At 39.9% G+C, this 17,337-nt stretch overlaps 1 non-coding gene across 1 annotated transcript; it reads left to right on the forward strand.

Annotated features, from left to right (window-relative positions):
• The first annotated feature begins 17,023 nt into the window (after positions 1-17,023).
• On the forward strand, positions 17,024-17,130 carry LOC140021701 (small nucleolar RNA R71). The gene has a single exon (XR_011825613.1). It is a non-coding gene; the product is annotated as a small nucleolar RNA R71 (small nucleolar RNA).
• Positions 17,131-17,337: the final 207 nt, after the last annotated feature.

A 17,337-nucleotide genomic window follows, 5' to 3' on the forward strand; every position in this document is an offset into this window, starting at 1 on the left:
TTCGTCCTCGAAATTGCTCACCTGGGTTACTAAACAGCTCAGGGTATTTCTTTTGCATCTCTTCCTCCAATTCCCAAGTTGCCTCCTCTAAACCATGATTCCTCCACATAACCTTCACTAATGGGATTTGCTTATTCCTCAGTTCCTTAATCCTTCGATCGAGTACTTGTACAGGTCTCTCTTCGTAGGTGAGTGCTTTATCTAACTCAATCTCTTCTGGTCGCACAACGTGGGTTGGATCAGGATAGTACTTTTTCAGCATCGAAACATGGAAAACGTCATGAATCCGAGATAAACTTGGCGGTAACTCGAGTCGGTACGCTACTTTCCCAATTCGTTGGAGAATTTTGTAAGGCCCCACGAACCGTGGTTGAAGTTTCTTTCCTCTACCCGCAGTGACGCTTCGTAGTGGTGTGATTTTAAGGAAAACACGGTCTCCCACTTCGAACTCCAAGTCTTTCCTTCGGTTATCTGCGTAGCTCTTTTGTCGGCTTTGAGCTGTTTGGAGTCTTTGACGAATCAATTTAACCTTCTCTTGTGCATCCTCCATCCAAGGAATGGTTGTTGGATCTAGAGCTTTCTTTTCCCCTACTTCATCCCAATAAATGGGCGAACGACACTTCCGTCCGTAGAGAGCTTCATATGGTGCCATTTGAATGGACGAATGGTAACTATTATTGTAGGCGAACTCTACTAAAGTCATATGTTGGCCCCAATTACCCCCAAAATCTAGAATACACGTTCGTAACATATCCTCGAGGGTTTGAATCGTTCGCTCCGACTGTCCATCCGTCTGGGGGTGATAAGTGGTACTAAGGTTAAGTTTGGTCCCTAAGTGCTCCTGAAACTTTTGCCAAAACCTTGATACAAAACGAGGATCTCGGTCTGAAACTATACTCACTGGAACCCCATGTAACCTCACAATTTCATTCAGGTACAACCGAGCTAGTTTATCCAGGGAATCTTTCACATTCACAGGTAAGAAATGGGCCGATTTGGTCAACCGATCAACGATCACCCAAACGGCATCATGTCCTCTTTGAGTTCTTGGCAGTCCAGAAACAAAGTCCATCGTGATATTTTCCCACTTCCATTCGGGTATTTCAAGAGGTTGTAACAGTCCAGAGGGTTTTTGGTGTTCCGCCTTGACTTGCTGGCAAATCAGACAGGTTTGGACATATTGAGCAATCTCTCTTTTCATCTTATCCCACCAGTACAACCGTCGCAGGTCTTGGTACATCTTGTTACTACCAGGATGGATCGTGTATTTCGATCGATGGGCTTCCTCAAAAATTTCCCTTTTCAAGTTTTCATCATTGGCCACCACTACTCGGTTCCTATACCTCAAAATTCCTTCAGGACCCAAATTGAAATCAGGTAATGCTTCCTTTTCTACTTTGTCCTTCCACTTTTGTACCATCGGATCCTTTTCTTGGGCTTCTTTAATTCGATCAAGAATAGCAGATGTTACCCGAATATTTCCGAACGTTATTTTCTTGCATCCCAATCTAGGGTTCCACTCACTAGCTGCTCTTAACATCTCCCACTCCTTGACCATCAACCCTGCCATTTGAGCCTTCCGACTTAAGGCGTCCGCTACTACGTTAGCCTTACCGGGATGGTAGTTAATCGTGCAGTCATAATCTTCTAAGAGTTCCATCCACCGACGTTGCCTCATGTTCAACTCTTTTTGGGAGAACAGGTACTTAAGACTCTTATGGTCTGAATAAACCTCAAAGGTAACCCCGTAAAGGTAGTGTCTCCACTTTTTCAGAGCAAAGACCACCGCAGCTAACTCCAAGTCATGGGTAGGGTAGTTTTGTTCATGGGTTTTTAGTTTCCTTGAGGCAAAAGCAATCACGTTCTTGTTTTGCATTAACACACACCCTAAGCCTTCCCTCGAAGCATCGGTATAAACAGTAAAACTGTCCTTCCCATTAGGCAAGGCCAAAACAGGAGCCCTGGTTAACCTTCGTTTCAACTCCTGGAAACTGGTTTCACACCTAGTATCCCACACAAAACGGCTATTTTTCTTCGTTAGATCGGTTAAAGGGCCAGCCAGTTTGGAAAAGTCTTTAATAAAGCGTCTATAGTACCCAGCCAACCCTAAGAAACTGCGAATCTCAGTGGGATTTTCTGGCCTCTTCCATTCCGCCACTGCCTCTACTTTCGCGGAATCCACTGTAATACCTTCTTTTGAAATCACATGTCCCAAGAAAGAAATTTTCTCCAACCAAAATTCACACTTGCTAAATTTGGCGTATAGCCGATGATCTCTCAGGGTTTGTAACACTAGCTTCAAATGCTGCTCATGTTCCTCACGGGTTTTAGAATAGACCAAGATGTCGTCAATAAACACGACAACAAATCGGTCCAGGTAGGGTTTGAAAACCCGATGCATCAAATCCATAAAGGCGGCAGGGGCATTGGTCAACCCAAAGGGCATGACTGCAAACTCAAAATGCCCATATCTAGAATTGAAAGCAGTCTTGGGTACATCTTCTTTCTTAATAAGCAACTGATAGTAACCCTGTCGGAGATCTAATTTTGAAAAGACCACCGCGCCTTGCAACTGGTCAAACAGTTCATCGATGTGGGGAAGTGGGTATTTGTTCTTAATGGTCATATTGTTTAGTCCCCGATAATCGATACACAATCTTAAAGTTCCATCCTTCTTCTTAACAAATAGTACCGGAGCCCCCCACGGAGATCCACTCTCCTGAATAAACCCACGCTCCAACAGGTCTTGCAACTGTAATTTCAACTCCTTGAGTTCAGCAGGTGCCATTCGATAGGGGGTCTTAGAGATAGGTGACGCTCCTGGCAATAGGTCAATCTTAAACTCTATCTCTCTCTCCGGAGGTAAAGTTACTAATTCATCAGGAAACACATCCGGATATTCACGTACAATAGGCACATCTTCCACCCTCAACTTATCAGTGGGAGTGTTTATCAGAAAAGCTAGAAACCCTTGGGCCCCTCTATACAGAAATTTCCTAGCCCGAATACCCGAAAGCAATGCAGATGAGGCTAATCTACCTCTCACATCTAGCCTTAAGGTTGCCTCCCCCGGTATACGAAATTCCACTACTTTCCTCTTACAATCAAGTTGTGCATCGTACTTAGCTAGCCAATCCATACCCAATATAACGTCGTACCCCTTAATAGCTAAACTTATAAGATTCCCCAAAAGCTTCCTCTCTCCTACCCAAATTTCGCAATTTGTATACATCAAACCAGTAATCAAACGTTGGTCCCCCGTAGGAGTACTAACCTCTAAGTCATAAGGTAAGCTAACAGGGTTTATATCAATGTCGCACATAAAATTGGGGTTAACAAAGGAATGGGTAGCACCAGGGTCGATCAAAATCCTAGCTAGACGATGAAAAACAGGGATCGTACCTTCTACAACCCCAGAGGAATCAGGGACTTGTTGTTGCTCAAGGGAGTAAACCCGAGCTGGCATCTTTGGCTTTGTCCCTTCTACCTTGGACTGTCCCGAGTTAGCCTTCGACGACTGGGTAGTTACTCTAGCCTCCCGAGGTAACACCGGACACTTAGCTTTAAGGTACTCCGCCACCTGGAACTCCCCCTGGCGCATTGGCGCCAATCACTCCCTGGATGAGTGCCCCACACTCATCGAGAATAGCGCCGGACCGGTCTCTCACCTCCCGGACTACCCTAGTGAGGCGGTCGTTAACCACCTGCAACTGCTCTCTCAGAGCGTTCGTCCTCTCCTGCTCCATGGCCACGTCCCCCTGGAGCTCCCCAATCCTATCGGCCTGCATCCGCGTGATGCCCCTAAGCCTAAGGGTCTCAGTGCGCTCCCTGGCGGCGGCACATCTAAGCCTCCGTCGCTCAGCAAGCACTGCCACAACCACGTGGTCCGCGTAAGAGTAAAACTGGCAACGCCTACAGCGGCGGGTCCGGCTAGCGGTATACCACAGCCGGATCGGACCTCCTGGCCTCTCCTGGAAGTCGATAACCCGTGGGCGCCTCTGAGGTGGCTCGTCTCCGCCCGCTCCACTAGTGCCAGCCATAACCTACAAAGATAACAAAGGTTTATAGCTTAGTCAATATATTCACACTTAATGGCGTCTAAAAGCAATCCAAAAGTTCTAAGGACCAGGTTTTAGGTTCGCCCAGGGTATTTCTAACCTAGGCTCTGATACCACCTGTGACAGCCCCACCTTCCCCTAAGGCGTACCAAAGGGGTTAGCGGACTGTCTGCCCAGCTCTCGCCAGGACTACTAAAACGGTAAAACAGTAACTCAAGGCGTTCGGGAATCTTCTAGCGCGCTTAACCAAACCAACAAACGAGAAACGGAAAACAAAAGTTAAAACATAAAGTAAATAGTGACTGCCACGTCACAAACAGCCAGGATCCAATCAAATGCAAATAACTGCTTACACACTCTGAAAGGAATATATATACAAGCCAAGTATAATACATGGAACATGAATACACACACTGTTACCAACCACATTGGTATGATTACAAGCCAAAAGGAAACATGTAAATTCAAGTACAATCAAGTTGCCAACTATTGAGGAGCTATATAAAATCTCTCAACTAGCTCTACTCAACTCAGCTTCAAACTCAAAAGTCCAAAAGGTAAATCCCTGTAAGGAAAACAAAATTCACGGAGTGAGCTTTCGCCCAATGAGGTACCATCACCAAAATATACCAGGATCACATAAGCACAAGAATATTCAGTCCAAATACGCACGTCAAGTAAGTAAAATCAACAACACCCAAGTATAGGGAATAAAAGGATACGGATGGCTCTCAAGAGCCCTTTTCCTCTTTTGCCATGCTTGATCTCATCTCATTGACTCTCCGTCAATATATACCAGGTAATCATGACCGTAGACTCCTCTTTACTCCAATTATCCGTCCACCTCACTTTCCCCTTACCGGGCCCGAACACCAAACAGTACAGAATTGGTATTACTCGAGTATACCGGAATCAAGGGTCTCATACCCAAAGATTCCCAAATACAGTCCCCATGGCTTGTCAAATGTCCCCGACCAAGTCCTTACTGGCTCGAGTCCATTGACTTCCAATGAGGTAGAGCTCAGAGTGAACAGTAAAGATTGGTATCCAAGCGATACCAAATCCAGTATAGTCAAGAATATTCAAGTCATATCATAAACAGTCAAGTAAGCTTAGTAGAATAACCAGTCAAGAAGGCCAGAGAGTACGAGAGTGGTAAAGTACACCCTCGCCTCACCTAGCTCAAACAATCATCACAACTAGTCCAAACCACAGAATTCAAGTACAAGAAAGCCACGGAATAACGAACATGTGAGTAGTACACTCACCAAGTCAAACAAAGTAATTTCACAAGTTTTCGCCCGACGTGAGCCTTGGATCACCGACACGCCCTATAATAATCAAGAAAGTACAATTAAGACTCAAACACGAGTCATAAGCAATACCAATCACAACCCCAATAGGGTTTCATATACATTTTAAGCATGAAAGCAAACCAGAAAATCAGGAAATGTAACTCATTTGTTCCAACAACAAAAAAAAAAAAAAAAACAGTTTTGACCTCCTAATGCGGTAATGGCACAAATTGCGTTACGCTTATCGGATTAGGGTGTAAGACCCACCGTTTCGAAGCTAAGAACCAGGGCTACAACAATGTAGAAGGCCACTCGGTCCAAATCCTAGCACAACTAGGTCAAAAATGCAGATTACCAAACCAGAACCGAAATTGCAGGTTCACAAATTGCACAACACTGTAATGAGTCCATTTCAGTCTACACAAGTCCAAATGCAGTGATTCCAAAGGCATATGATAGCTACGACATCCAGCTACATTTCATCAGAAGACACCAACAACAAAATCCAAACAAATTCCAGTCAAAATGGCTAATTACTAGTGCAGTTTTCGCATTCTGATCAACCCAGAACAGCAACAGTAAAATCGACATATCTCTCTCTACACTACTCCAAATGACCTGAAATTTTACAGGCACCTCAAACACATCAAAACCTACAACTTTCATGTTTTGAGCAAAGTCCAATTCGGCCTCGAAGCCTGAGATACAAAACCGGACAGAATTAGGGGTTTGGAAACCCTAACTTTTCATTTTTCAATCCAACTTCAAAATTGGTTGCAATCATCACTAATTCACACCTCCTAGAGTCATTCCCCCTTATTATCAACCAACATAGATGACCACAACATCACATCCAGGGGAAACCAGAAAATTCCAAGAAAAATCAGAAAATTAAGGAAACTTCACTCCAATCCACCAAATCTTCCGTACAATCACGCATATAGCTACTATAAGGCACCACTTGGCCAAAAGTAGAAACAAAAGATGAGTTCCAAGCAAGATACCCCGAGGTTACCCCGAGGTAACACCCGAAGAAGATACTCTGAGAGGAGCCCCGGGTGAAAAAGGACAACTGAGAGCTGTCTCGCAAGGAAATCAAACCTCAAACCTTCCCTTATCTTGTGGCTATTATGGAAAACACAACCATACGGAGGAGAGTTGTTGGAAAAGATGGGGGAATTGACTGCGCTGTAGGAGCGCCGATCATCGGATTGCTAACTGTCCAGTTATACTGCGTGTAGGGAAAGGAACCCAGCAACCAACCCAAACAAATCTAGGACAGTCCAAGGAAAAAAGGACTGGACCGAAGGTGCCAGTTCGGGTAGATTCCCTAGGGCAACAACAGGCTCTTGACTCGTTTGAGGTCGAAGAAGGTACAATCCCCGACTTGTCTAATCGACTCTAGTGATAAGAAAATTTCGAGGACGGAATTTTTTTAAGGTGGAGAGAGTGTGAGGACCCGTAAATTTTCCTTAGTGTATTATTTTATTTTATTTCCTCGCATGTATTTTTCTTCACTATACCCTATTATTTTGATTTTTCCAAAGATTTTATAAGTGAGTAGAGTTTTTAAATCATTTTTCTAGGTTAAGTTAGTTCATTTTAAGTTTGAAGCGTATTATGGACGTGGAACCCGCTAGTGCGGTAAATACAATATATTTTTGACAACTCGTTGGAATCTTGTATTAAGTGATATTATTTTATAAGATGCTAGGAGACAATTAGAGGTTAGCTAGATAGATTAACTGTGACAACCCTACCTTCCCCTAAGGCGAACCAAAGGGGTTAGCAAACTGCCTGTCCAGCTCTCGCCAGGACTAACGGTTCGGTATAGAACGAGCTAATACATTCCGGAGCTTACCAACGCGGGTAAACAAATCAAAATGTTAAAATAAAAAAAAGGAAACCGAAGTCGGCTATGAATAGTAACCGACCCGTCAGAACCCAACCAAATATCAAGCAAACATTCACATCTTGAAACTTAGCATTTACAAGCCAAAGTGGCATACAAAAGTATTCAAAAGTGGATACATGTCTGGTTTGCCAAATCAAAAGGAAAACGGTCCCAAAAGTACATTTAGGGTTTCAATACATGAGCTATACAAAAGATATGTTCAACTAGCTCAATTTGGCAGCCAATTGTCAAATCCAGTCCAAAAGTATTTATTTTCCTGTAAGGAAAACAAAAAGGAACAGAAAGGGGTGAGCTTGCGCTCAATGAGGTACTAGACATATAGCAGTAAAATCATGGCATTTCACATTTAACAAATCAGGTACACATGCCAGATGTAAAGTAAATGAACCAATGATTCAAATCAGAAGGATACAGGTGGCTCTCAGGAGCCAAATTCCCATTAGCATCATCGAAGCTTGATCGAAATAATAGTTGACACTCCGTCAACGCTAAAGGAGTAACCAATACCGTAGAGTCCACTTTCTTCGATTCCTTCCACCTCACATACCCCACCGGGCCTGAAATCCAATCAGATCAGAAATGGTAATACTCGAGTATACCCGGAATCAAGGGTCTCAATACCCAAAGATCCCAAAACAGACTACCGTGGTTCGTTATCTAATCGACCAGGCCCTTGCCGGCCCGACTCGAGTAACTGGCCACAGGTGTTGAGCTCAGAGGTCACAGAAAGGTCGTTGGACACAAGCTTCCAAACGACGTCAGAACAGATACAGATCCAGATACAGATAACAGATACAGATACAGATACAGATAGCAGATTCAGATACGCGTTCAAAATTGGCATATGAACAGACCAGAGAACGAGTGTGATAAAGTACACCCTCGCCTCCCTTTTATCAAAACAGTATTTGGCTCCAACAGTCATAAATCAAGTATTCAGATATTCAGATATTTCACATAATGGGTATCAGGTAGTGGAACACTCACCGGGGTCAGTACAGATACCTCCCAAAAGAGAGCTTTAATCACCAAGAAACCCTAAGATAATCCAAAGAAAACAATTGAAGGTTCCACTTTCAAAATCGAGTATACAGAATGCACATGTGAGGCTCGACTACCAGTCGTATGCCTCGCCAAATAATGATTAAAGCAAGGGTGCAAAACATGAATTTTTGGAAACGAAAAGGTAAAATGAAGACCTAGGCTCAAACAACCCAAAAGTCCTTCGCTCAAATCACAAGTAAATCCAACTAGCCTTCAAGTAAAATTTCGGCAGCATATCCCTTGTGTTTACCTAATTTCCAGCCATCATGGCTTCATTATTTCCTCAAATCAGTCCCAACATCTCGTACAAAAATAATCTCATTCCCAAAAGCCGTTCACTAGGCTTAATGGCATTCAAGTACAAAATTTGGTTAGGAAATGACCGGATATGAAAGTCAAGCCCTAAACTATTCAAATAAACACAATAAGACTCGATTACAAGTCATAAACCAATTCTACATACTACCAAAACAGGGTTCCCTAAGCATACACAAACAATAGAGGAAACCAGAAAAATCCGGAAATGATTTAGCTTTAGCCCTGAAAAAAACAGTTTTTGTCCTCATTTTGCGGTAATGGTGCCAAAGGCACTACGATTATCGGATGAAGGTGAAAGACCCACCGTTTCGAAGCTAAGAGATAGGGGTACAATATTTCAGAAGGTCACTCAACCCAGTTTCGAGTGTAACCAGGTCAAAAATGCGAGATACTATACCAGGATTACAAAAACAGATTCACAGAATGCATTCTAGCGGAAACATCATAACTCAGGCTCTCCAAGTCCAAATCCAGAAATTCGAAAACCAGATGAAAGCTAAGAAACAGGGCTAAATTTCATCAGAAGGCCTCAACAACCAATTGGGAAGCAATTCCAGCCAAAACAACCAATTACAGGCGCAATTCTTACATTCGGGTAAAACCAGAACAGCAATAGTAATTTCGACTTTTCTCACTCTACACTACTCCAATTGATCTGAAATTTTGTAGGCACCTCTAAAATGTCATTCCCTACAACCTTTATGTTTTAAGTCAAGGCCAATTAGGCCTCTAACTAGGAGCTAAAAATTCGGGCAGAATGTTCCTTCACAAAACCTAATTTTCTGAAATTTCTTCCAAAACAGAAATTGATTGCAATTGTCCACTTTTTCCACCTTCTAGAATCATTATACACCATTTCCAATCATCATAGATAGCCACACAACCATGCTTATATTAAAACAGAAAAATCCCCAAAAATAATAAAACTTCATCACTTCAACCACAAATCAAGAAATAATCCATAATATTGCATCTCATACTACCACTAATCATGATTTAAGCATCAATTAAGGGAGGAGGGTGGTTCTTCACAACTCACCTTAGAAACAAGAGAGAGAGAGCAATAGGTCCTCTTAGCTTTCCAAATAACTCCACAAATCAACTCACTAACACTAATTGAAGAGGTTTTATGGAAGGAATTCAAGATGAAACGGTTAGTTTGTGAGATTGGGCAAGATTGGAGCAAGAAACTTGGAAGCTTTTCTTTCTTTTCTTGTAGGAAGAGGTTCGGCCAAGAGGAAGACAAAAATGAGGAATTTTTGGTGAATTTTTGATTTATTTGGTCAATGGTAAAAAAATGAATAGTGGTCTTACAAATTCCTCCAATCAAATGGTGACACTTGTCACTTATTTAATGCAAGTCTATCACTTTGTTCCCTCTCACATCAATCCAAATAGCTTCCTCTAATTATCTCTTAACACCCGGTAAATTAAACCCAGTATCCGAAACTTAACCTAGTTGGCCGAATTTTTCCGAACTTTTCGCACTAGTGGGTCCCACGTCCGGTATACGCACTTAATTTCTCAAAAACTATTCGATACTAGAAAAATCATCTAAAAACTATATTTACTCATAAAAATTATCTAGAAAAATTTCCAGATATAGAAAGTGCAGAAAACAAGCCATTGAAGATAAGAAAACCTAGAAAGATAATAAAACCTAGAAAATGGAAAAGTTACGGGTTCTCACATTAACCATTGGGAGAAAGAATATAAGCTTAAAACATAAAAGGAGCCAAGTGTCACCACACTATTGGAAGATGGACTTTGACTAAGTTTCTTTACCTTTACTAAATCACAAAAATTGACCAAAATTCATCTCATTTTCTTCATGCTATGGCCAAACCTCTTAGAGGAAAAGAACAAGAGAAACTTTCAACCTCAACTTCATTTTCTTGCTCAATCTTGAGTTTCTACCATTAAAATTTCAAATTTCTCCATAGAAACTTCTTGCTAGGAAGGATTAAGTGGGTTGGTGGAGTTGTTTTTGTAAGGGAAGCACTAACCTATCACTCTTCTTGAGGTTTCAAGGTATTTCACTAAAAACTTTCTTTTTACTTCAATTATTTGGTAAGTAGTGGTTTAGAGTTGTAAGTTGTGTAGTTTTATGGAAAAGGTTTGTAAAGGAAGTGGTGTAATGGTAAATTTCAGATTTTCTAGTGAAATTTCTGCCCTTATTTGATGCCAAAGTATTTACCATGGATTGATAGCTTTGTGATGTGTATTATTGAGCTTTTATATGCTAGTTCTAGTTAACTAATGAAATTTCCAGCTTGGGTACAAAAATTCCAGCTTTAGGGTTTCTACTTTGGTCATGTTTGTGGTTGGTTTTGGAGCTCTCACTTGGTGAGATATGAAGGGTATTTAATGGTTTATAATTTGTATGTGAAGTTGTGGCTGAAATAAGATGAGGTTGGGTGTTATTGTTAGGTTGGAAAAGTAAAGAAAAACAAGGGAGGTGCTGTCAAAATTTTCGTAGGAACTTCTGTGCAGTCTCGGGAAATCTGTTATATCCTGATGTAGAAATGTCAGAATTGAGTTTTGTTTGTTGCATTTGAAACTAGATTCATAGAACTACAAACCATAAAAATTTCAGACCCTGTTTCTGTTTGTACAATTTATGGTGATTTTTCAAAGTTAACTGAAAATTGCACCCTGTTCTGTCTTTCACTGGATGAAGCAGCCACTTGAGGCTCCAATTTGACTAACTTGTGTTCTGGAACTTACAAATGTTTCTTCTGAGAAATTGTACCCCTTTGTGTCTATTTTCTAACGGTATAAAGTTTACCAATTTTGGACTTAAGAATCTTGAGATATGATTTTTCAAATGGAGGTGTGCAAAACTGGAAAATCCTGTTTTCTTAGAATTACTCTTACTTTCATTTTGCACCTTAAGTTTGGAGTTAGTACATCATTGTAGGTATGGTTGTGGGTAGAAGCAAAGGATTTTTGGATCGTTCATGTTTTTAGGACCAACTACTATCTTTTCACTCCAAAGCTATACCCTTGTGTTGCATTGGTAATTTACTTGGTTGGGCATATGACTCGTAATCGAGTCTCAATTGTTTTACCTTGGTGGTTTAGGACGTGCCGGTGATCCGAGTAGCTTAATCTGATGTCTTTTGGACGTTGTATCCAAAAACCTTTCCGGTAACTCTAAGCTCAATCTCCTTGGTAGTCAATTGAATTGAGCCAACAAAGGGCTTGGTCGAGGAAAATTGATAAGCCATGGGGATGATTTCTAGGAATCTTTGGGTATTGAGACTCTTGATTCCGGTATACTCGAGTATTACCATTTTCGTTCTTGTTTGGCGTTTGGACCCGGTAAGGGGGTATGATTGGTGAACGGGATTTGGCGTTAAAGTGGGGTTCTACTGGACTGGTTTCCTTATTTGAAAGTTGACGGTGGGTCAACGCAGTCGGATCAAGTACTGCAACGGGGATTTGGCTCCTGAGAGCTACATGTATCCTTTCTATCTAAGTTGTTTGCTCATTTCCTTATTTGGTACACCTATGTGATTAATTGAGCATGAAATTCCTTGGTTCTTGACTGTTATTATTTTTGGTACCTCATTGAGCGTAAGCTCACCCCCTTCCCATTATCTTTGTTTTCTTTACAGGGAACAAACTTTGAACTCATGGTTTTTGGAAGAAAAGAGTCGAGCTAATGTATATGAGATTTTGTTAAGCTCTTCCGCAACCGAAACCCTAATTGTATTTTGACCAGTAAGAATACTTTGGCTTGTACTTTAGTTAATTTGTTCAAGACTCCAATGTAAATATATGTAAGTAAGTATTTAACTTTGTTTCTTAATTGTATTCATTTGAGATGTTATGTTTTTATAGCTTTGGTGAACGTCTATGTAACCGTTGGTGGATCGGACGATCGCGGCGTTTGAACGAGGGAAGAAAGAAAATTTTTTGGCGGGAACTGTTCATCGAATCGGGCCGAGTATCCGGTCAGTTTCTGGCCGGATTAGCAGGGGTTTTTGAAAAATTTTGGATCAGCTACTGCCTCCAATCCGGCCAAGAATCCCGCCGGGTATCCGGCCAGAAACCAGCCGGATTGTGCGTGGCGGTTACTGTTCATTTTTTTTGTTTTCGTTTTCCCTTTTCCTTTTCGTTACAGTATTTAATCGAAGTATCATTGTACCTTATGATTTAGAAATCATGTTTTCAATGTAATAGTCTCCAATGGTTTGTTTTCTTGGGTTTTTATCGTGCATACTATAGGGTTTGTGTGATTCGACTCCGTAGTCCTGACGAGAGTTGGGCAGGCGGTCTGCCGAACCCTTTGGTTCGCCTTAGGGGAAGGTGGGGCTGTCACACGATACAGGGGTATGTAACGGTGAACGGGGACATGATAAGTGAAGTTCTACGGACTATAGCCTACCCGATTGACGGAGTGTCAATTCGTGGAGGTTCTTGATCGTGCAAGTGAAAAATAGCTCCTGAGAGCTCCTATATCTTTGAATTGCTTCTGTTTACTTTTCTAGCTCGAATTGTTATTTACGTGAATATTATTGCTTTACTTGTCAATTAGGATTGTTACTTGAACAACGTGCTTGCATGTGTGTTTTCTTGGCCTCACGAGCGATTGCTCACCCCGTAGATTTGTTTTCCTTAACAGGAATGGACATGGAGTGAAACTCGGAGAAACCCTTTTGTTGTACTTTTGTATTAGTGTTCCAAATGTATTAGACTAGACTTTTGGCAGTTGTATATTTTGGAAATTTGATGTATTTTGGAACTCATGGTGTAAGTTTGAATGTTATTCATGGAAGCGACTTATCTTTCTTACTTTATCTTGTCTTGATAGCTAGTATTGTATTAAGCTTGAACGGGAATTGTATCGAGTCTTGGCGAGAGCTGGGCAGGTGTCCTATGGATACCTTTTGGTTCGCCTTAGGGAGAAGTGGAGGCGTCACACCTGGTCCTCGATAGGAGCCTGCAAGGCTGCCGGACCAGCCATGGAGGGGGCGAAGCAATGGCTCAAGGAAACCCTAGCACGAGGAAACCCTAGCAGACTAGAGAGCGAACTCGCAACTCCAAGTGACTCCCAATTTTCCACATAGCCTAGGATCTATACAAAGGCTACTATGGAGGAGAGCAATGCCCAAAATTGACGGTTCAGGTGCAAAGTAAGAATGTGGTACAAGTTTTAAAATGCAAAGTAAAGTTAGTCTTAAAAGATATTAAGGGTGGCATAATGCAGAATCACAATTTTGAGTGGATAAATAAAGCAGTGTCTTATTTAATTTCTAGGGGTTTTATTGGTATCAAATTTTGGATAATTCTCTTGTGGTAAGTGTTGTTTTATTAGCTAATTTTTTGTTTATCAAGTAATTTATAATAGTTTGGATTGGACAATTGTTAAGAGGGATTTTAAGTATTAGTTGTTTGAAAATGGTGTAATTTATTAGATAAGTGTATAAATATAGGAGGTACATTAATTGTGACCATGTGTAGTAACATAATAAATGAGGTGAAATTTAGGATTTGCAGGTACTCATTGGGTATTGAATAGAAAAATGTGTCTTATAGTTGGTGTTATATTAGTATGAATCAATTAGAGGAATTCCTTGGAGGTTAGTGATACTGCTAGAGTAAATTTTTTTGCAACTTTGCCTAAAAAACCAAAGGTGTCCTTCCTTGGTCAATGGGTAAACTTCTACTAACTCTTTGGGCCCACCTATACCAAGCCCCCAAAAAATACGAATACTAAAACCCACAACTTCATAATTGTTAGCAGCGATTAAGGATTAAGGATCAGGGGTTCATCACAAAAATCAAGGGTTGATGTGGTCAAGTTGTTGGTGTAATTGATGAACAAGCACACAATAGTTCAGAAATTTGTATTACACAAATTTCATTAAAAAAGTGGGGATGAAGATGAAGATCTTGAAGCATTTTGACACTATCTTTAAGGTGTTATTTGCTCCCACCATACAAAGTATTTGCTATAAGGTTATGGCAAATTACTCCTAGAATACAAGAAGATTTTGGAGAAACTTGATAGCAAATGTCACGATTTCTCTTACAAAGAAACGGTTAAGGTTCTAGCTAGTTTGTTTGTTAGAAACTTGTCATTTTATAAGGAAAGGGAATCCAAAGGTCTCCAAAACTGAAGAGCCACAAATTCCTCCCCTTTATGGTCATCATGAGAGTGAATTAAACTCCTTTAATGAACAAAAATATCAAAATCATTTCCTTACTATAATAGTTATCAAGAGACTACGTTAAAATTTTTTAATGAACAAAAATGCCAAAAACAATTTAGAAACTTTCTGGCTCCCGACAAACCATTAAGTTTCCAATTTATTTATTTGAACAAGTCTTATTTCTATTTTATTCACAAACTATTCCAACAAATCTCCACTTAATTTGTGAATGAAATAAAGAAACTGACACATAGAATATCATGCATGAAGAAAAGTATAATTATGTTTAAACTTTTCTTTTAACGTAAGTTCACCTCCAAATTCAACCAAATCAAGGTTGCATATAGCATTAAACCATGATTTGAAAACTACACTAGATATAGTACACACATGGTATTATAAACATTGATCAATTCATAAAGAGACTTTCATTGATCAATTCTGAAATTCATGATCATGAATAAAAGCAAATCCAACTTTCATTAGAAGAGGCACCACTTCCAAGATCATATAGGTGAAGTCACTTTCAAACTTTATAGGACCAAGCACTTTGAAAAGATTTACATTTCATTAAGAGTATAATTTCAACATATACTCAACTACTTATAACAATATGTGTTAGTGGGGTGGGAATGTACACAACAGTACCTAGTGCTCATAATCACTTAGCAACTTGTTGTTGCCCCTTTAACTTTCTGATATAGTGGTAGTACTAGAATAATGAAGGATCCCCATTACAAGTGATTTTAGATTTAGATTTTCAACTCCATATCCAATGATGTTAAGTTTACTAAATCTGTTGATAAGGGCTTAGTCAAAGGATATCCTTAATTGTTGTATGCTCTTGTATGCAACAAACATAATGTCATTCATCCTTTAGACTTAATATTTCTAGATTTACTATTATTTGCCTTATTTAGACATAGAGACTACACTATAGGCAACATAAATAGATTGAAGACATAGGTTGTGGCCGCAACTCGTTACTTATTGTCAAGTTGCCTAGCTTACGCCATTTCTTCTTTTTACACATGCAGTAGCCAAAGTTATAAATTCAACTTCTATGGTGAAATGAACAATCATCATTACTTCTTAGAAGCACCACCCAAAGTGAATAACTCACACTAGTGAACCGACTAGCATAAGAGTAACCAAGCACTCTCCCATTAGACTTCTAATAGTCTATATCGGGATGAGAACATCTGCATTGTGCAATGCAATGCATTCATCAAGCCTTCAATCGGACTTACATATGCAAATTGAGTAATTGAACTACCAGAATTTTGAGAAATTTCAAGTTAAGATTGGAGGAAGTACTCATTTCTATGACATTTAGTTGTTGAAACTAATTCAATATCTTGTCAATATAATGAGATTGATATAAAACGTGACCCTCACTATTTTCCTAACTTTGAAAGAAGAATACATTTCAGTATCTTCAACATCATCTACACCTTTCATTGTTTAAGGGTTTAAGAGTAATTGCATTCATATGTTCTCTAGGATATACCTCGGTTTTACTTGAAAATTCACCGATTGCCTCAAATTAATGGAATTCGCAATATTGCCTAATTGGCCTTGCATATCCCTAGTCAAGATCATCATATTGTTCATACTTATTTTAACATCAGCAAATCTTTCTATTGTTTCATGAACATGTTTTTCAAAATTGGCCTCCAAAGTTGAAAAACATGACTCAAGCGGCCTTGTTTGAAAATCAGGTGGATTGACAGGTTTTTATACATATGATTGGTCTCTCCAATCTAAATTGGGATGATTCTTCCAACTGGGATTGTAAAGTGTTTGAAAAAGGATTGTTTTGAGGTGGCCAATTGTAGTTGTTAACATTATGAACTTACTCCATACGAAAATAATTAGCACTATCATGGTTACCATCACATGTTGAACAATAAGCAACACTTACATGAGAATTTAAACTATTTCCCCCTTCTTTACTTAGCAACCTCTCAATGTTATCTATTCGAGAATTAAACATATTTTCGAATTTAGCACTTAAAAAGTTGAGTGTTAATTTCAAACATACCGGCCGCTCTTCTTAAGTTACGTCTTTCATTTGCCCACTGATAGTTGTTAGAGGCCATTTACTTTATCAAAGATTGAGCATCCTTGGTTGATTTTCCCATTAAAGCTCCACCGGCGGCAACATCCATGTTGATCTTGGTTACGTAGTTGAGTCCATTATAGAAAGTTTGAAAAACCAACCAATCGAGGAGGCCATGGTGGGGACATCTTCTTTGAAGATCCTTAAATCTCTCCCAAGTTTCATATAATGACTCGTCTTTATGTTGAGTAAAACTTGTGATATCCATACAAAGTTTAGCCATTTTTCTGGGAGGAAATATTTATTTAAGAATGCTTTTGTCAACTCACCCCAAGAAATGAAAGTATTAGGTGGATAAGAATTAAGCCATACCTTCGCTTTATCAAAAAGCGAAAAAGGAAACAACCTTAGATTAATTGCATTATCACTTACTCCATTTATTTTGATTGTACCATATAAATCCATGAAATTAGTTAGATGAGTA

Source organism: Coffea arabica, chromosome 1e, assembly GCF_036785885.1.
Source record: "Coffea arabica cultivar ET-39 chromosome 1e, Coffea Arabica ET-39 HiFi, whole genome shotgun sequence".
In the NCBI taxonomy this organism is placed as follows: domain Eukaryota; kingdom Viridiplantae; phylum Streptophyta; class Magnoliopsida; order Gentianales; family Rubiaceae; genus Coffea; species Coffea arabica.